Source organism: Camelus ferus, chromosome 12 (assembly GCF_009834535.1).
Source record: "Camelus ferus isolate YT-003-E chromosome 12, BCGSAC_Cfer_1.0, whole genome shotgun sequence".
Taxonomy (NCBI): domain Eukaryota; kingdom Metazoa; phylum Chordata; class Mammalia; order Artiodactyla; family Camelidae; genus Camelus; species Camelus ferus.
The window spans coordinates 3,371,717-3,393,297 of NC_045707.1; positions in this window are offsets into that span (position 1 = coordinate 3,371,717).

Here is a 21,581-nt window from a genome sequence, read left to right on the forward strand (position 1 = left end):
CTTCACAGCTCCGGTGCCTAAGATACTACTGAGCCGAGGGGTCTAAGCTTCCTTTGTATGGTCTCACAGAAAGCTTAGACCTGACCTCCCCAGGCAGTTCGGAGTTTTTAGGTGAAAGAAGAAAGGTTGGAAGAATTTCATTCACTTACATTTTGCAAATTTGAAATGTGACATTAACTGTGATTTTTGCAGGTGCTGTAGCCTGGCTGGCACAGTTTTATGGTTTGTGCATTTCTGCTGGTTTGCTAACTTTGCTTCACACACCCTCCCCCAATCCCTTATTGTCAAGGGGCAGAATATTAGAATCAGACTGCTTGCACGCATCTCTTATCTCTGCCATAAAAATGTGTGCCAGTTGCTTAATCTCTCTGGGGCTGGATTACTTTATCTGAAAAATTGAGATGAAGTGAGTTCTATGTCTTCTGGTTACTGTTGCTGCTTGAAAATTCTAGTGGTGCGAAAAAAAAAAAAAAAAAACCCATACACAACCATTTTATTCTGCTCACAATTTTGCGGGCCAGGAATTCTGGAAGGGCTCAGCTGGGCAGTTCTCACTCGGGGTTCTCGAGCAGGTGCAGTCAGATGCGGGCTGTAGCTGACGTCATCGGCTGCATCATCTGGGCTGCACTGGATGCCCAAGATGGCTCAGCTCTCACACCTGGCATCTGGTGCCCACCGTAGTTTGGCAGCTCTGCAGGAGCTGGTGCCTGAAGTGCCTACAGCCAGCATAGCAGAATCCAGGCAGTTGGGCTTTTTACATGGTGGCTGGCTCCCTCCAGAAAGTCCCAGAACAACCAGGCAGAAACTACATCACGCTTTTGTACCTCAACTTGGAAATCTCATAACATCACTTCCACTGCTTCCTATTGGTGACAAGCAAATCACTAAATCCTGCCCAGATTAAAATGGAAGGGATGTAAATTCCACATCTTCATAGAAGGAATGTCAAAAAAAAAAAAATGGGAGCATGTTTTTTAACTGCCACGATATATGTAAAGCACTTAGAACAGTGCCTGGCACATCATAAGCCCTCGGACATGTTTGCTATTGTATTATAGCCCCAAATAACAAAATGGATTGAGAATGCAAAACGGTTTGTTGCAACATTAAAATAGAGATGAAAATATTAATAAAAATTCTATAATCCCGAATAAGGCATAACCATAAGTAGTGAGTAGGATTTTGATATGTCTGTGGAATGCGCTAGTTTGGAGAGGTAAGATTTTGCACCAGAAAAGACGAACAGTAAAAATAGAAAGTACAACCCTACCAACCCGAAAGGGGGTCTGCGTCACACCTGTAACCAGGGCGGGGTCTCTCCCACCAGGTTGTCTGGTGGTGGGTAGGAGCCTTTGAAGTTTTCACATCTGTTTCCCCGGAAAACAATCAAGGCATCGCTCTGGGAAACCACTGGAGTGTTTCTAGAGCAAGCACAAAATAAAGCTTTCAGTACAAAATTGATGACTTCCGTCACTAACGTCAGAGCAGAGACCAAAAGCACAGAGGCGTTATTTAAGGTGGCTGGCCTCATAGAAGAGCCGGGTACAAACCATTTTATTACCAGGACCCGTATAAAGCCAGCCACACAGCGAGTAACAAGTTGGAGCAAACAGGTTAATCTATTGGCAAATTATTTTATCTTTTATCAAATAACACTATTGGAGTTGGGGGCGGGGGTCCGTGAAGTTAATGGCCGATGATATGGGAGATTGACAATGATCACACATGCATAGTGGCTGACACCTCCCTTTCTTTACAGATGCATAAAGCCACTGCAGGGCAGGGCATGGCAGACCTTGGCACGCGTACCAGAGGGCATGGCAGGCAAGCCCCCCTCTTTCTCTTAGCTGAACCCTGGCTGCATTTGATGGGGCGGTGTGCCCTGCTGTCAGCCAATCTTGAGAATTCTGTTCCTGATTTTCCAGCCTCCCTTGCAGCTAGGGTAGCCACGTGACTCAGTTCTGACCAATGAGATCTAAGCAGAAAGCATCTGGTGGGGTTCTATAAAAGCTTTTTCTTTTCTTTTAAGTCAGACACAAATGGCGGGGCCCCCACCTTTCTTCCACCCTCCTCCTGCCTGGAATTCTGACGTGATGCTGGAGCCAACTGTGACAGCCATCTTGTGCCTCCTCTGGGCTCCTCATCGTGCAAGAAAAACAGCTGCTCAGCAGCAGATGCAAACCTCCTCCTCTGTCCCCAGCCTTCCAGTCTCTCCTCCAGTTCTTCACCCGAGCCATCGATGACCTCATTTCCTGTTTCACTGAGTAATCAAAAGAGACTCCAGCAAGGCCAACATCCCTCCTTTTAAGACCAAGTTTCCATGGCGCTCTAGACCCAACCCCTGTCGTCTCCTCAAGGACACACCTCCAGCATTTCCCCTCTTTCTCCTTCATCTCCATTTCATTTTTCCCCTTCTGAGATCATTCCCATCACCACACACGTACTGTATTTCTCCCTCTTAAAAAAATCTTGACTTCACATCCCCAATTCTCCCCTTTCTTTTGCAGAAAGAAAAAATACCAAAAGAGCTGTCTTTATTCACTCACTCTAACTCCTCTCCAGGAGGCCCCTATGGCCAGTCTTTGCCCCTCCTCTCCACTCCTTGTCAAGGTCACCAGGCTCTCACCTCACCTCTGACTTGTCCAGTCAGCCACCTCAGACACAGCTGACCACTGCATCCCTGAAAACTTCTCCTCTTGCTCTCCTCCATGTGAGTGTGAGCTCCATGAGAAACAGAATGTTCATTGTCTTGGTCCTGCTCTATCCTCACCACCACAGGGAGAGAAGGGTCAAGGCTATTCACTGAATTATTGAAGAGGTTGCTAGCTGTCCCCCAATATCCACTCTTGCCTTCCTCTACAGTACTAATGGAAGTTTTGTTGGAATATGAACATAGCTGCCCAGATAAAGACTACATTTCCCAGTTTACCATGCAGATTAAGTGTGGCCCTATGACTGGATTCTGGCCCAGAAAATGAGACCAGAGATGAGTTGTGCAATTTCCTATTCATGCCATCAAATGGAAAGATGCATATGTCTCCTTTGTTTTCCTGCACTTCCCAGAGGCTGGAATGTGGATGCAGTGGCAGGAGCCGGAGCAGCCATCTTAACCACTTGAGGCTGATATGGAGCCACTTGAGATTGAGGAAGGCAAATAATAAAATAAAAAGCTGTAGCCTATCAGCGCTGGTCACGTTATGCTCAGACCATTCTACAAGAGAAAAGTAAATTTCCATCTTATTTAGATCACTGTTATTTAGACCTTTGTTATAGCAGACTGACCTATATTCTCAGGAATGCACCTTTATTTATTAAAGTTCTTGTAGTTGGATATTTTCCATCACCTGCAGCCTGAATTGTACATGCACAAGGGAAATGTGCTCCATGATTTCTTTGGGTTCTGTTCATCACTCAATATTGACGCTGCAAGAAAGAACATTTTTGTTTAAGTTAATGGTAACTGTGAGCTGAGATGTGGACTGGAAAGGGACACTGGGCTCAGGACTGACTCTCGGCCACCTGTGGGCTGCAAAGAAGGGCATAGCTGTGTGCATGGAGGCACTTGTTCAGGAAGGCCAGCACTCAGCGCTTGGTCACAGAGAGCAGCTAGCAGCCAACAATGTGCCTCCTGATCGTCATTCAGGGAGAAATGGAGAAAATAAGGAAGTACAATCAAACCAAAGCCACTGAGTGGATGCCTTCTCCACAGCTGTCGAATGAGATGGGCTGAGCAAAAACCTGCTTTTCCAACCTGGGCAACTCTCGCTGTTGCATAAAGGTGCCCATCAAGTTTTTCGAAATGAGAAACAAGATTGAGTGTCTTTCTCTATAACACAATGATGCCAGTGAACACCATGCCTTTGATTTTTTTAAAAAATATGACTTGGCTAGACAGTTGGCACCTTGAATAATCTCTGTCATCCAGGGGGCCACGTGACAATTTTCACCTTTGATAAAAAGATAGCTGGGTTTTGTTAAGACCAAATGTGAGGCACATTTCTTGATCCCCAAGAGCCGGATGCTGTCCCAGTGTCCCAGCACTTGACAATTTTCTCCACTTGCTCAGGGGGAGAAATCAATGACACAGCCACAAGGACATTAAAAGCCACATCCAAGAGATGCTGCTGAACAAGGAGGAATCCTCTCCAGTGTGAAATGCAACCAAAGCCAGGGCCGGGCCGTGGTCCCCACGCTTTCCGGTTCTCAAGGGTGGCACCTTCTCTTCTGATGGGCGCTAGAAAGAGGCTTCCATGAGAAATCGCTTCTTTATCACCTCAGCACCGTGTCTAATCCTCAAAGCCCAGGACCGCCTAATCGCTACCAGGCACTTGTCCCCACATCCCTGACAACCTGTGGCTGACTAGTGGGTGGTCAGGTTTGGTGAAATCAAGAGAGAAAGAGAAGCAGCTGCCTGGCTGGGACCCCTGGGCTGCTGGTTAAGCTGACTCTTCACAGGGCCAGATGGGAGGCCTTGTCCTTCCAGCAAGGATGGCTGAGGGCCTGTTATGTGCCAGGAACACAAGGGCCTGGATGACCAATGTGAACATAAAATAAAAATAAAACTAAACATGACAGGAGGACTACAAACAAAATCATCTCTCTCAATGAGACAAAGCCTTTTATCTTATTGTGGTAAATACATGTAACAAAATTTACCATTTTTAAAGGTACAATTCCATGGCATTGAGTACAGTCATACTGTTGTGCAGCCATCACCACCATCATCTCCAGAACATTTTCATCTTCCCAAATTGACATTCTGCCCCATTAAACATTAACCCCCCTGACCCTTCCCCCAGCCCCTGACCACCTCTCTCTGTCTCTATGAATTTGACTCTTCTAGGTACCTCCTGTAAGTGGACTCCTATACTGCCAAGAGTATATAGTAGGGAAAATCAAATTTGATTGGAATCAGATCTGGAAGTTTGATTGATAAAAATATGGAAATCGAATTTGTCCTTTTGTTTCTGGTTTCCTAATGTCTTCCAGGTTCATCCATGTGGTGGCACGGATCAGAATTTTATTCCTTTTTTAAGGCTAAATAATATTTCATTGGATGTATGCATGTTTTTTTTTTTAATATGTTTTGTATTTTGTTTACCCATTCATCTTCAGATGAGCATTTGGGTTTCCGCCTTTTGGCTACTGTGAATCACACCGCTATGAACACTGGGGTCCAAGCTGTTTGAGTCTCTGCTTTCTCAGAGTATGTACTTTCAAACTCCTTTGGGTACATACCTGGGAGTGGAATTGCTGGATCATATGTTTATTTTACTTTGACTACGTCTGACCAGCCTGCTACACATCTCCCCGCACGATAATAGTGACCAGTCATTAGGGGTCCCCAGGTGCCAGCGGCATTCTAAGCACTTTACATGAGTCAGTATTCAATCCTCACAACAACCCCCATTTCACAGGTGAGAAAGTAACTGCAGCTCAGAGAGGCTGAGTAGCTGCCCCAGGATCACACAGCGGGGAAGCAGACTAGCCCACACTTAGCTCCCCAGACTGCCTCTCGAAAGGCAAAAAGACTTCCCTGAAGACACTGGAGGTAACACCAGCAAGGGGTTGACATCCCACAGTCCACAGGATCCGATATTGTCCAAAGACACTCTTGGAGGCTAGGATGCCACCAAGGAGTTCTCCCTCTAGCTCTCCTCAGGTGTCCCTGAGTCCTCCTCCTCCTGCCAGATTCCTACAGTGCTCCATCCCACCCCACCCCTCTGCTCTCTGCAGTGACAAATTTCTCCTCCTTCTGTAAAGCGGTGACTGACACACCCAAGCCATCCCAGTGGCCTCCACAGAAAGCGAGCCCCTTCAGACAGCAGCTCTACCTCCCCGAGAGCAGGCAGGGTTGTAAGCGCAAACATTTTGTCCCCTTTGTCACATAGAGTAATAGACTCTTGAAAAATCACATACTCAGAGGATCACAGCTGAATCTTATAATCTGAGACTCTCCATCAAAGAACCTTAGAACCATCGACTAATAAAATCTTGGAGTCAGTGACTCAAGAAGCCCAAAACACTACAATCTCTCCATTACAGACTGGACAGTGGTTGATGTCATGGAAGCAGCCCAGGTCAGCAGGCTGACACAGGGCAGGCCAGGAGAGCGAGGGGGTCAGCATTCGGGGAAGCAAGGATGCCTGGAGGGTGCAGAGGACAGGGTGGGGGTGGAGGAGAGAGGCTCAGCCTGTTGACATGCTAGAGGAAGCAGTTGGCGGGTGAGCCCAGGCTCTGTTACTGATGGTTTTTAATTATGTAAATCAGCCCAGGGCCTGCGTCTGGCACAGGCTTGGCATCTATTAGCTGGCAGCAGAATTAATCAATAAATAACCAGCTGGATGGGGCCTGGGCAGAAGCACCCAGCCACACCCCCTCCCCCTAGAAGGGTCCTCCCAAGCTGACAGGGGTGGAGGGATTACAGGAGAGCTGCAGCTCCCAGCTGTCAGGGCAGCTGCACACACGTACACGCACGTGCATACGCATGCACGCTCCACACATGTGGCTTTGGGCGCGCCACGTATACACACAGGTGGACACATCTGCACACACAGACCCTCCGCTGCAGCAGCCTGCATGTGCCTGGCACACGGAGAGCCCAGCACATGCCCAGGAACACAGCAGTGGGAGGCAAGTCCCTTTTCGACCTCACACTTACCTCCTTTTAGGCAAGACAGAGCTTTGCAAGCTCACAGCCACTGCATTTCACCTCCATAATCGCCCTGTGAGGCTGGCCGGCTGGGCTGAGGCCCCAGTTTTACGGATGGGGAGACTGAGGCTAAGAGAAGGGATTTGCCCAGGGTTATATCCAGGAGTCTTTCCTCCCCATCCCAACCCCCATTCAAAGGTTCAAAGAGGCTGAAGACTCAAGAGAACTAGGGAAGAGAAGTGGGGGATACTGGGGACCCCAAAGCCACGTGAGCAATGTCCCCTCCGGCTGAGAGCAGGGCAGGCTGGGCAGCCCAGCGGGGGACAGGCCAGGGCGGGTCCAGGCAATGGAGCCCGGCGCTGTGGCCCTGTCCGCTCCCCTAGGGAGCTGTGATGAATTGCTTTCTCCTGCAGCTGGTGTGCTCACTCCCGCTCCCCGGCGCTGCCCCCATAAATCAGCCTCCTCATCTCAGCCTTGGCTGTTCTTTGATCACTTTCCAGCATCGGGGGCTGGGGTTTTTCACCATCCCGAGTGGCAGAAGGAGACTCGCAAGGAACATCGTAAAATTAATGGACATGTTTCCTCTTCCCTTCTCCCTTCTCTCTGCCTCCGGCTTTCTGCTGGCCTCGACTTCACTCTGGTCAGGCTCACTAGACATTGGATGAGGGAATGAACCAAGACGTGAATGAATTCTTGAGATGTGGGGCTGTGGGTCTCTGTCTGTGGGTCTGGCTTACTGTGTAGCTGAGGTCAGCTCTCAGCATTCACTTCCCTCAGCCTCAGCCGAGGGGCTCCCGGAAGCACTTGAGAGGCAGGAAGAGGAAGCAGGAAGGTGCCCTCTTGGTCAGCGGGCCCTGGGGGAAGCTGGGAAAGGAACCTTAGAGCCAGGGGCACCCTTTTTGGAGCCACCACTCCCTGAAGCAGTGACAAAAGCTGCAGGCTTCTGGAAAGGTCTAGGATGCCCAGCACTGGGAATTCAAAACCGTATAGAGCAGTGGTTGGTGGTTCAGCCTCTGGAGCCAGCCTCCTCAAGCTCAAGTCCAGATTCAGCCATTTAGCAGCTGTGTGACCCTGGGTAAGCTCCTTCACCTCTCTGTGCCTCAGTTCCCTTATGTGTAAAGTAGGTTGAGTTATAGTACCTACACCGTAAGTGAGTGGGTACATCCTCTTTAGAAGAGTCACTGGTGAGCACAGTTAAATGCTCTAAAAATTAGCACTTGTGCCATAATTCAAGGCATGGTGCACAGACATTCGTGTGCATAAGAGTCCCTGGAGGGCTTTGAAAACCCAGATCGCCGTCCCCCTCATCCCCTAGAGTTTTGGCCTCAGTGGGTCTGGGGAGGGGCCTGAAGTCTTCATTTCTACCACTTTACCAGCTGATACTGGGACCACTGGTCCAAGGGCCACATTTTGAAAACCCACTGAAGCCCATGTTGGTGCTCAGTCTCCAGCTCAGCTCCCCACCCACTCTATAATTTGGGAACCAAGGCCCAGACAAGTGAGCTAGTGCCCAAGGCCACACACAGAGAGTGGCTCTGGCTTGGCCTCTGGGGGTAGCCACTCTCAGCAGGAAGAGGAGGGCCCTGGAGGTGGAGGCGGCTCCATCACTACCACCTCTTCACCCCTCCATCCCCCCACCCCCACCCCCTTTCCCCCATGGCTCTAGGAGCAAAGAGACAGAATTTGCCTTCCCTGCCAGAGGTAATCTTTTAATCTCTTTGGCTTTAATCTTGCAGCCCATCATAAACCCAAATCCGCACAGGGGAAGGAAGGGGGCGGGGGACACAGATCTCGTGTCCTGGGGAGGCTTTAACTCTGCCCTTCCCCACGGATCTCCCATTCCATCTCTGCCTTCCTCGCCCCCTGCTCCTGGGAGACACTCCTCATAGGGGATGAGGAGGCAGAGAGAGAAGCCAGATGAGGTTAGACCAGATGGAGTCATGTGTTAAAAAGACCCCTTTGGGGGGCAAAGCTTTCTTAAACAGGACACAAACAATATTACAAAAAATTATGAATTGGGCTTCATTACAATTAAGAACTTCTACTCAAAGACACCATTAAGAGAAAGAAAAGCCAATCCACAGATGCAGAAAAGATAATTCAATACACAGACTAGTATCCAGCATATATAAAGAACTCCTACCAATTAATAAGAAAAAAACACAGTTAAATAGGCAAAGGATAGGAACTGGCACTTCACAAAAGAGAATATCAAAATGGCCAATTTGCACATGAAAAGATACTCCACATTAGTGATTACTAGAGATACTCAAATTGAAAGCACAATAAGCTACAATTCACACCCAACAAGTGGCCAAAATTTTAAAAAGACTGATAGTATCAAATATTGGAAGGATGAGCATCAACCCTCCTTACGTAGCCAGTGGGACTGTCCTTTGGTCCCTGGGCCTGGGTCACCTGGAGCTGGCTGGGCCTGCTGGAGAGTGTCAGGAGGTCTTCTGAGATGGGCCACACTCTGCTGGCCACCCACATCCTCATGACTCCAGGATACCCCAACCTGCCCTCCCAGGTGGACCACCTGGACCCCCCAACTCAGTGCCAAGTTACAAAATCACCACTGTCATCACAATTTCTTCTGGAACATACCTGCAAGACACAGAACATCATTCTTGGCGGCTTTCTCCCTCTCCCCTCCAGAACCCCTCCATGGTTGTCTAGCAGAACCCCCTTCCGTATGGCTGGAACTGCCACAGATACTAAAGGAGAAATAAAACCCCAAAATAGCTGGACCCTGGAGGGCCTGGGTCCTGGAACTTCCTGCTGGGTCTCCTTCCCCTCACCTTCTCTGGTGGTTTGTTTTGAACAGTCACAGAACCTGGACAAAGAGATGGTTTTCACCTTGGGAGTAAGGTCACAGGACTCTTCTATACTCTGTGGCAGAGGCATAATCTCCTGTCTCCTATTTACCTTAGTAGTAAATACTCACTTGGGTCCAGCCAAAAGATTCCATTTTCCAGCCTCCCTTGGAGACAGAAGAGGCCAATAAGGGATGAGTGTAACTTGTTACGTGGGACAGAGGGGAACATTGTGCCAGACTGTGCCCACCCCACCCAGGTAGTAGATGTAATGATGGAGATCCAGCAGCCATCTTGGAGCATGAGGTGCCCCTGAGGATGGAAGCCACATGCTAAGGTTGGTGGGACTAAGAAAGAGACGGAGCCTAGGTTCCTAATGAATTTGTTGAGCCCCTCACCGGTCCTAAATGCGTACCTCCTGACATCCTTTATGTAAGAGGGAGATAAGCCTCAATCTGGTTTAAGCCACTGTTATTTCTAGTCTCTATTATCAGCAATGAGAAGCAATCCCTCACTCAAACACAAAAGCCTTGTGAGGGAGATATCACTGCGCAACCTCCACCTCTTGCACCCCAGTTTTACAGTTGCACCCCCAGCCGCTCTGCCTCCCTCTCAGATATTCATGATGCCTGAAAGTATTCAAATCCCAGCTCCCAGACACTGTGAATCAGCCTTGGCCTGCCCTGGAGGGGACCCACAACCCAGAGTTAGTAGGGCTCCGCACAGAGCACTGGAGCTGGAGCTGTGGTCACAGTGCAGTGAGACAGCAGAGTACTCGGCTGGACCTCGTATCTCTTGTAGAGGTAAAGGGGAGGCAAAGAGCAAACAAGCAATCAAAACGAATACTAGCCTGGTAGGGTACAAGTCTCCTTTAAATTTGCCCTCCCCTGTCTTTGCCTTGTGAAACGGGAGGTTTGCCTGGGTCGCTTACAAGATGGGGAGCCATGAAATCCACCCTGAGGCCAGGAATGTCCTACAATTCAGGGCATAGCAGCTGGATACTGGGCTAGGACACCGGACAGCCTGGGTTCAAGTCCCTGCTCCATGAACTGTGTACTCTCAAGGCAAATGCCTTACCTTCTTCGTGCCTTAGTGTCTTCATCTGTAAAATGGACACCATAAGGTGGCCGTGAGGGTTACAGAGCTGACCTGGGAAGAGTTTGATGCCTGATACACAGGAGGAGCTTCTACATATCAGCCACTGTTGACACGTTCATGTTGAGAACTTTCTTAATTGTATGTTTGCTGTAGGAAACAATTTCCTCAACCAGTTTTGGAACATTTCATCTGCTGACTCCACATTCGCTGCTCTGATCGTAATTAACCTGGTGGAGTGTCTCCCGGCACCAGGAGGAAGAGCCCAAAGCTTTTCCTCTTGCTTAGGTTTATGCAAGTAAAACTAAGTGGTGATTATCCGCGATTCATTTGTCAAGCACTAGGTCAAGAATCTCAATTTGTCCGTGTCACTAAGGCAGCATCAGGAAGTGCCCTACATCCCAAACTCTCTCTCTTCTGACTGACAAATTCTACCATTAGAGCCAGAGAACCCCTAGGAGGAGAAGCAATTTAAGAGCAAAGCATCTTGGAGTAAATGCACGTATCCAGGTCAGCCAGGGGTACTGAATTATGTCAAGGGAAGAGAGGGAGGGAAACGCCATGGGCAAATTTTTGGACCTTCTTGGGGGTGGTTGAGGATTCTGCAGCCGCTAAAAGCCATAAGCTCAGTCTCATCCACCTACGCAAGCCCATGAGCGTGTGAACACACACACACACACACACACACATGCACATAATCGCTTTACCCCAGCAGTAGGGGCTTAAGCTGCTATCTAGGCTGGCACCATCCCCGTCCCTAGCTGCACCAGCCACCTCTGTCCCAAGGTGGGGTTCCCAGAGGCTCAGCAAGGAAACTCTGCAGGGCTGGAAGCTGAATCCCACACAGCTAGCAGCTACCAGTGGTAACATCAGCCCTCCTTCCCTCACACACACACACACACACACGCACCAAAACATAGCCAGAGACAACACACCAGACGCAGACGCGCACTGAACTGTCCTCCCAAAGGCAAGACAAAGCCAGAGAGACTACAGGTAATTGTCTTGTCTCAGAAAATGCCACAGCTGCACACTCCCAGAAACAAGGGAGACCTGTGCACAGAAAACGCTCACCCACAGACCTGCTCCCCTGGGGTCTCTCTGCCCCCAGAGTCTTCTCCCTGGGAGCCAAACCCAACCAGGGTTCCCTTTCCTCCCCTACCCCCTTTCCCAGGTACTCAGGCCCCCCGGGAACCTTCACCCTCCCATACTTCCTCCATTACCACGGCTCCCAGGACCAGGGCTGCAGATAGTAGGTGCTGGACGGCAAGCCTCCCCCTCCCTTGCCTGGGGTTCGCTCCCCACATCTTCCCTCCTCAGTGGAGCTGGAGGCTCTTCTCGTTTTCCAGCAAGTGCGTGAAAACTCAGATTAGAGCAATTAGAGAAGAGTCATCGGAGGGCAAAGCAGGAGCCACCACCACACCTAATTACCAGCTCCAGCAAGGCATCCACAGACCCACTCGCACAGATTACAAATTGGCACAAATTCCAAAGCAGGAAGGGGTGGGGAGGGGGGAGTCAGGTTCCATTTTGGGTTAGATTTCCTTGTTTCTGTTTAAGCCTATTCTCAGATGTTTGCAGCAGTTTTCACATCCATGCTCCCAAGAGAGGCAGGCAGGGCAGAAATGAGTTCAGTCCCATTTCATAGAAGGGAAAACTGAGGCTCAGGGGAAGAACAGTTGCAGAAGGCCTGGTCCACCCAGACTGGTCTTCCTAACTGGGGGTGAGGATCAGGGTAGCCCTAGTCCTGAGGAGAGGCCCCCATTGACCCATTGGCCCTCGCCTCTCCCTGGAAAGAACCAGCAAAGTGTTGAAGCACAGGGCAGGTTCAGAATCGGCCAGAGGCACACTGTCTGATGCTCATGGTGGACTCAGCATCCGCACATGGCCTTCACCAAATGGCAAGATTATTTAATTGATGGCTGCTGCCCGTGCTGCTCCTGTGTCACTGAGCCTGGTAAAAAGATGTACGGTATGCTCTTTTCCCCTAACAAGGAGGAGGGGAAATTTCCTAGAATCTGAGTGCAGGAAGCCTATTTTCATGACCCTTTGTCTCATAAGGCCCTTCCCAAGCCCGGCCTTGTCCCACCCCCTGCTGTCCACCCCCACCCCCAGCAGCACCGCAGGCATCCTAACCTTCAGGCTAGGCCCACTGGCCCTGGCCTGGGCAAGAAGCCAGCAATGAAGCAGGAGTGCCCCCTGGTGGTGACAGTCTACACTACACACTGGGACTCCAACTTGAGGGTCTAGGCAACAGTACCCTGTATACATACCCCCCACACACACTTACCTCCAGGACTGCCAGCCTAAGAGAGGAGCAAGATGGGTGCTTCTGGAAGAAGCAGAGAGCAGAGGACGTTGGAGATGGCTCTATTCCTGTCCCAGGAGAAGGGACGATAGGAGGCTCCCAGATGGCATGTACATACCAGGCACAGTAAAGCAAGAAGACAGGAAAGGATTTCCAGCATCAAGCATGGTCCATCAGAGGAGCTCAGGAAACGTGGGATGGATGAATGAAAGAATGAGTGAACAAATGCAGAAATGAATTATTTGTTTCCTAAAAGGTGGTGTGAATATCACTAGTAACATACAAGGTACCTTTTAGATAATAGTTTACTTTTTAGATAGTAATGTACTTTGTAGACAATAATTCTTGTTTATTTTAAGAATCATAGACTTATTTTGTTGTATGTTAGATATATCTGGGCCATCAAGTCCATTGTATAAACTTTCTGTTTAAAACAAATGTCTTTAGTACAAAAGAAAAGCATTAGGTAAATAACAGGTGGGTACCCTCAGGACCTAACATAAATGATGTTCAATAAATGCTACTGTCACTCATGAATGAAGAGCTGGCTATGCAGATACTGGTGATCTTTATAGAGCAGTAGGTCCCAAACTTTGCTGTGCACTGAAATCACCTGGAGAGTTTTAAAAAATATCTCTGGGCAGGTATGTGTCTCAGATGGCTGAGGAAGAAGCCAGTGTGTCCTGGACAGCTCCCAGAGGAGGGAAAAACCACAAAGCACCCAAATTAGGTGACATAAACTAATGCCACCTTCATTACCATTTGAAATAATGAAATCACCATCACTGGAGGAAGCAAGCAGTGCTTGGGTGACCTGGGAGTTCTTTGCTGGGTAAGAGGTTGGAGTAGATGGACTCAAAGGTAACATGCAAGGAAAGAGGAGTGAGCTATTATTTATGTACACTAGCTTCTAAATGGATACATAGCATAAAGTTAATGTGTATTTACTATAGTTTTAACACACTATTTCTCATTTATTCACCTTGTGCAACATGTTTTATTTGGCGTATGTCTTTATTATCAGTTCGTATAAATGTTACATTAGTTGCTGTGCAGAGCATTTAGAATTTGCTGTCCTGAGTTGATTTACAAGTTAGTTCTTCGTTTACAGGAGTTTTCTCCCTTAAAAGATCCTCTTCCTGATTGGAGGAGGGTATATATAGCTCAGTGGTAGAGTGTGTGCCTAGCATGCATGAAGTCCTGGGTTCAATCCCCAGTACCTCCATTAAAAACTAAATAAATAAAACGTAATTATCCCCCTCAGATATAGAATGCTGTATGTCAATTGTATATCAATAAACTAGAAGGAAAAAAAATTGTAAAAAAAATGTTTAATCCCCTTCTTCTTGAAAATTGTGTCTAGTTAATTATGAACATATATTAATATAATGTAGTTAGTGTGGCTACAATCTGTTTATCTGTTCTAATTGGATCTTGGTTTGCCTACAACAACTTTCAGTTACTTTCTTAGTTAGAAGTTGGAGGAATGAGGGGTTTGGTGTTGGCTTTGGAAAGGGGTGCTGTTTGCTTCTAAATCCACACATGGTCGAGAAAGTGCAGGTTGAGTTAACATTTGATATGTGAGTTGTTCCATTATCTTGTTAGATACCATTGATAAGAGAAAAGAATTTCTAGTTGCGAATCTTCATGGCTATACCTCTGGGGAAAAAAAAAACTGATGAAAATAATTCTATCTTATTTGGAAAGATTGGCATACTCATTGAGATCGAGTCTACTTTTAGAGCATTTTAATAGTATTGAAGTAGCAGCTTTTTTAAAACTTTGAGTGGATTTTTAGACATAAAACATGAATAGATTTGTCATAGCACAGGGTCAAAAATTAGTTCTGTTGATGGTAAGTTATTCAATATTAATTCCATTTTATGAGCACATGCAATAATTTGCAAATCCCATAACAGAGGGCAGTGTTATGCCAACATTTTAATCGGTATTAGGAAATGTCAGATTAGCGTCCCCAAGGAAGAAGAAATCCTGAAAACATATGTGTTAGTTTTAAAGCTGTACCTTGCTCTCTTACATAGCTACAGAGAATATAAATCATTACATCCTCTCTCAAGAGCAATTGGACAGTATCTACCTAAATAATAAATGCATCTTCTCTTTAATTCATTGATTCCACTGCTAGGAATTTACCCTCCAATATACTCAGACATAAGCATAAAAACATATGTATGAGAAAATTCATTGTTGCATTGCTTGACTAGCACATGACTGGAAACAACCTGAATTTCCATTAATAGAGGGCTAGTTAATAAAAGAAACTGTATAACTCTCCTTTGAAACAATATATGGTTGCAAAAAAGAATGAGGGCTCATCAAAAATAACCCAATTAAAAGCTGGGCAAAGAACTTGAAAAGATATTTCTCCAAAGGAGATACATAAATGGCCAATAAGCCCATGAAAAGATGCTCAAAATCACTAATCATTAGGGAAATGTAAATCAAAAACACAATGAGATACCACTTCGTACCCATTAGGATGATGATTATTTAAAAACACACAGAAAAAACAAGTGGAGAAGTTCATTCTTGTGCATTGCTGATGGGAATGCAAAATGGCACAGCTGCTGTGGAAAACAGAATGTGAGTTCCTCAAAAAAAAAAAATGTATACAAAATTACCATGTGATCCAGCAACTGCATTCCTTGGTATATTCCCAAAAGAATTGAAAGCAGGAATGCAAACAAATATTTGTACACTTGTGTTCATAGCAGAATGATTCCCAATAGTCAAAAGACTGAAGCAACCCAAGAGTCCATGGATGGATGAATGGATAAACAAAATGGGACATATACATACAATGGAATAGTATGCAGTTATAAAAAGAAATGGAGTTGTGATACATTTTACAACATGGAGGAACCTTGAAAACATTATGCTTAACTATTATGAAAAAGTTTGGGTGGTGGTTGCACAACATTGTGAAAGTAATTAGTGCCACTGAAATGCACTTAAAAATGGTTAAAATGGCATATTTTTATGTTATATATATATTTCAATACAATTTTTTAAATTAATAATGTAATGTTTTAAAGGCAGGGGTAGGGAGTCTAAATCCCCTGTCTTTGAATCTGGCCCGGCCTTGGTTGATGCTGCTTGACTTCCTAAGCTGAGTCATAAGAGGCAACCCAGCCTATACCTAACTCTATTGGCTAGGAGCCCTGACCCAGCAGGTAGGAAGTCCAGCTACCCTGCAATGTCACATCAGAAAGACCTCATAGAACAAAAACAGCAATTTGACTCTTCCCCACCTGGGCATCAGACACGTGGGAGAGCCTTCAGATGATCCTAGCTCCAGCCAGAGCCACCCCGACTGACACCCAGTGGAGTAGAGTCAAGCTGTCGCATCAAGCCCTGCCCACACTACAGATTCATGAACAAAATAAGTGGTGTCACTATTTAAGGCACTAAGTTTTAGGGTAGCTTGTTATGCAACAGTGGGTAAATGGAACAGTAAACACATTACTTATGTATTAGAATTTATTTCAATTTAATTTAAAAATAATCAGACAGAAACAAAACAGATTTGGACTACATAAATGTCTCTTGCAAACCAACTGGTAAATTGGATGTTTTCACTCTCATGATCTGTGTCCTGCCTCTGTAAAGTCATTAAAAGTGCAAATCTACTTTTACTTGAATCCCAAACAAAGCTGGGGGTGGGGTCTGGTCAATGGACTGGAGAGATGGGAACACAGGTCCATCTGGAGCCCCTTTTCCCAGAAGGCCCAGATATGGGTGGGAAAGAGAAAGGTCGCTGGAACTACGTAGCATGAAGAGACAGGTTTGCAAACCAGCAGGGCCAAATGAAAGACAAATCTAGTCAGCAGGTCCTTGAAATAAAATCCAGAAGGTGGAGTGGTGAGTGTATGTATCATGCAAGATGGGGTTCCAGGAGGCTTGAGAAGGAAGTTATGTGGCCAAAGCTAGAGAATTTCAAACCAGGACGATTGAGGGGCTAAAGGTTTATTTGTTAAGCTTAGAAGAATTTCGTTAAAAATCCAAAGTATGTCCTCCAAACTGCTGTCTCTTTCTTGTGTGTGGCCCTCATCATTCCTTCAGTTTCTGGAACTCCTGCTTGTTTTTAACTGTTCGTTGTATCTCCCTGTACTAGTCAGGGTAGACTAAGGGCTATAACAAACACCCCAAAACCCAGGGACTCATCAACACCAGCTTGTTTCTGGTTCTTCTAACAATTCAGTGCAGCTGTTTGGTGGACAGATTTCCACAAAGAGATTCTGGGACCTGGGTCCCTCCCATCTCCAGGCTCCTGTAACCCAAAGTTCTCAGCCAAACAGCCAGCGACATGGGTAGAGAGAGATCATCTTGTGGGGGCGGGTTTTATGGGCCAGGCTTGCAAGTGGGGCACATTCAACAGCCAGAACTCAGACACATGGCCACCTCTCACTTCAAGGGAGGCTGGAAATATAGTCTCGCTGGGGGCCAGAAATATTGCCCTACCCACCCCCCCAATATAAGATCCATGCGTGCCAGCTCTCTTGCTCAGTGCCTGTCGCCATGCCTGGCATAAATGTGGAGTCTATGAGTGAATGAATGGTGATGAGGCTGCATCCCTGGAACCAGGCTGAGTGGGCACTTTCTTTACAAATGTCCTGGGGGTGGGAGGATGTGCTCACTTTCATTTCTCAGATCAGGAAACTGAGGCTCTGAAAGCCAAACAGCAAGCACAAGGCCACACAGCTAGTCAGTGCCAGGGCCACGTCTCAAACCCAGGAAGCCTCTTCTGTCACATATCTGTTCTCTCCACTCCCCTGGCTGCCTCTCCAGTAAACACATTCACTGACTCCGGGTCTGGTTATCTTCAAGGCCACTCTCCTTTCTCATAGTCAATGAACTGTATTTGACAAGCTGTGGGTTCCTTGGGGCGGCAGCTGTATCCCACTCGTCCCGAGGTGCCCCTTGGCTATCAGCACAGCCCGTGAACCCAGTAGGTGCTCAAACCACGTTTGGGGGATTAATTTGTTCACACTGGCTCAGGCTTCATGCTTTCCTGCTTGCACAGTATGGGGGTCGCTTACAACTTATAAAAGAAATGGAGGAGAGATTTATTATCCTGTCTTTCCCTGTGCAGTCAAAGCTGTCTCCCACCGCAGGACCGGTGCCCACCGGAAATTCCCTCCTGAAGCTCAGACGAGGGCTGAGTCACAAGCGGACCAAGGCCACAGGTATCACATGGCCTCCATCAGAATTAGACCATGAACTTCCGTCACATACACCCAGAGTGCCCTTGCCGCAGCTGGTCTCTGGAAGGAGAATAGACAGACGCAGCAGTGTGGCTTTCTGTCCATGGTGCTGAACTCACCTCAAATCCCACCTTGTTCTCTAACACAGCAGCAACTTAGAGCCTCTTGGGAAATCAGGTAAAAATGCAGATTCCCTGGCCCATTCTTTGGAGACTTGGGTTCTGAGGATCTAAGATGGGGCTTTTGGAATCTGTTTCTACCAAGAACCTGTCATTCTAATACAGCCAAGCTGGTACTAGCCTGAGATTGACTCACTCACCTACATACTCATTAGTCTTCATGAAGAGCCCGCTACGTGCCAAGCACTGTGCCAGAGACTAGGAAGCACAGAGATGCATCAAGCAGGGTCTCTGCTCAGGGGGAATTTACAAAGTGATTCAGGAGGAGATGTAAGGAGGGAAGGAGGGAAACTACTCCCTCTGTGTTATGTGGACGCTGTGCCAGGTACTTTCTTCACCTTTAGCCTGCAAGGTGAGACAAGTAGGCACATGAAGACAGTACTCATACCCACAGCTAACTTTCATATCTCTCCTGAGGGTCTCCCTAGCCCTATCTGCAAGGCAGTATGTAATGCATTCTGTTCCTTCTGACTTCCTTGTGGCTCAAGACCCAGACCTTCCTGATTCCTACTGCCCCGCGTACCCCTTAGAATTTAGTCCTCCCTTCTTCTGCCCCATGGTCACATTTCATCATCTACATGATATGCCGTTTTCAATACTGTTCCAAGTGGGATTTGAGCTCCCTCATGAGGATAGGGCTTGTGTCTGACTCCCCTGTGTAGCCTGTAACACAGGGACCCACACCCCCACACACACAAGAAGAGGTGAGCAGTACATTTTTATTGGATGGATAACTGGGGAGAGTGGTAAGTGGGCAGAGGAATCTGCCCAGTGACTGTGCCCAAGGGAAGTGCTGGTGGGCTACAAAGCTGCTGGGACAATTGCTTAGAACGAAAAGAAACCAGGATGGGCCTCAGGGAAACCAGGAAACAGGCAAAATGCAAATCAGGCAGGGGCCAGCTTCTGGTCAAGGTCTGCCTCTCCTTTCTCTGGGTGTTTGGGGGAAACAGGAAGTAGAGTCAGGACCGAAGTGTCTGATGAGAACTGAAGTTCTCCGGGACTGAATGTGGGGCGTGGAGGAGGGGACAGGAGGGAGAAACTGAAAAAGGGAAGGAGGAGGGACAGAGCCAGCAAAATGGAATATCCACAGGCCCTCTCATTTATTTAATTTTACTTTTTACTATGGAAAATTTCAAACACACACCAAAGTAAAGGGAATAGCATAATGAATCTCCACGTGCCCATCACCCCACTTCAACAGCCATCCCCATTTTAACATCCTTATTTCATTCCTTCCTCCCAAGCATCTCTTTAAAGAAAATTCTGGACAGTATATCATTTCATCCATATATATTTCAGATGTATCTCTCCCACATTAGAACATTTCTGAAAAAAGTAACCTCATCACACCTAATAAAATTAGTAATTTCTTAATACCATTTAATATAGAGTCTGTGTTCAAATTTCCTCATTTTTCTCCACAATGTCTTTTTAGGGTCCATTCATTTGAACTAGGATCTAAGCAAGGTCCATGCATTGCATTTTATTGTTATGACTCTTAAATCTCTTTTCACCTCTAACATTCCTTACTCCCTCTCTTAATACTGTTTTACTTGTTGGAGAAATCAGGTCTTTTGTCCTGCAGAATTGTCCTGATTGTTGATTTGGTGGGTTGAGCCCTTTAACACGTTCCTACTGTACCCCACCCCATTTCCTGAAACCTGATATTTAGATCCAGAGGGCTGATCTGTGTAGGACATTTGTCCTATTTTGTTGAGCAGACTCCCAGGTAGAGCTATGTCCTTCCAATTGCATGATATTAGGAGCACTTATGGTCAGATTTTCCCTTTCTGTGTGAGATTTAAAAACGCTCAATGTCTCCAGCCGGACCCCTCCATTATAAAGCTTCTCTGTCACCTTGCCCCCGAGGGGTTTTAGCACCTTCCGAAGAATCTTAAAACTGACAGAGCTCTGAGAAAACCATTTCACCCATTTTCCTACTCATCCCACAAATATCTGTGCCAGGAGGTGAGCAGCAGTGAGCAAAACCAACACGGTCCCTGGGATCACTGAGCCAACAGTCAGATGGGGGCAAACAACAAACACATGTGCAAGCAGATGCCCCGACAAGAGACACGTCTGCGAAGTTTACAGCTACATAGAGAGCTACCCCAGAGTGAAGAGATGGCGGTCAGGCAGCCGCACTGTGGTGGGTGATCAGGGAGGGCCTCCCTAGGAGAGGACACTGACACTTAATAAGAGCAATCAGCTGTGCAGGGATCGGGGTGCAGGGAGAGGGACGAGCTGGTGCAGGCAGAGGGGTGCGCATCCACCAGGAGTAACGAGGAGGCGAGTGTGCCCAGCACCGGTGGGCATAGGTGAGGGGCCTGAGGGGATGCCAGCTGTGGCAACACAGAAGAGACTGACCATGGCCCAGGCGTGATGGCGGAGGGGAGGTGATGGCCAGTCCAGCACGCCTTCTGCCCCCTTTTATAGCCAAGAACACTGAGCTCGGGGAGGGCAGGGAGATACTGATTATTGAGCAAATACCTGCACCAGGAGCTTTCAGTGCAGCATCTCAAAACCACACAGCACACTATGGAGAAGTCATTGTGTATTTTACAGGTGAGGCCAGTGAACAATGAAGTCACCTGCCCAAGGGCAAAGAGGCAGAGGTGCAAAGCAGAGTACCGCCCAGGCCTGATGAGGCCCTCCGACCCTCCAGAGTTGTCCCACACTGAGATGACCACTGTGGAGCCTCAAACCTTGGCTCTGGCCCCTAAAAGCCCTCTGTCCTGGACCAAAGGCCTCCTCCTTCTCTGTGCTTCAGTTTCCTAACCTGTAAAATGGGAATAACACTTGCCCAAGGGGCCCAGCAAGGCTAAGACAGGGTGGTCCAAACTCGCCTCCCCACAATCCCTGCCTGTGGGGCCCACAAGGGTCACCTGAGGACAGCCTACGGGCAGCTACACACCCTGCCACACAGAGTCACAAAGGGTTAAACCCAGACTCCCTCCTTCCTCCATCCCAATTCTGATCCTTGCTGACTCTGCTCCCCCTCCCGACCGTAGCTATTCTGGGACAATGGAGGCAGCAGATGGCCCGAGTCCTGTTCCCTCCACCCGACCCTCAGGATCTGGGAACAACCCGCAAATCTGCTGCTGCTTCTAAAAGTGGGCTGGCCGGCCGCCTTCTGCACACAGGGTGGAGGGGACAACGGCTGTGGAGCACACCAGTCCGTCCCCACCAGGCTGTGGGCCCAGGGTCCGCCCCACTTGGCCCACATCCCACAAACCCAGTCTTAGGTCAACCCAGATAGAAAGGGGGTTTGGAAGAGTCCAAGCAGCCTGGCTCTGCACCAACAAG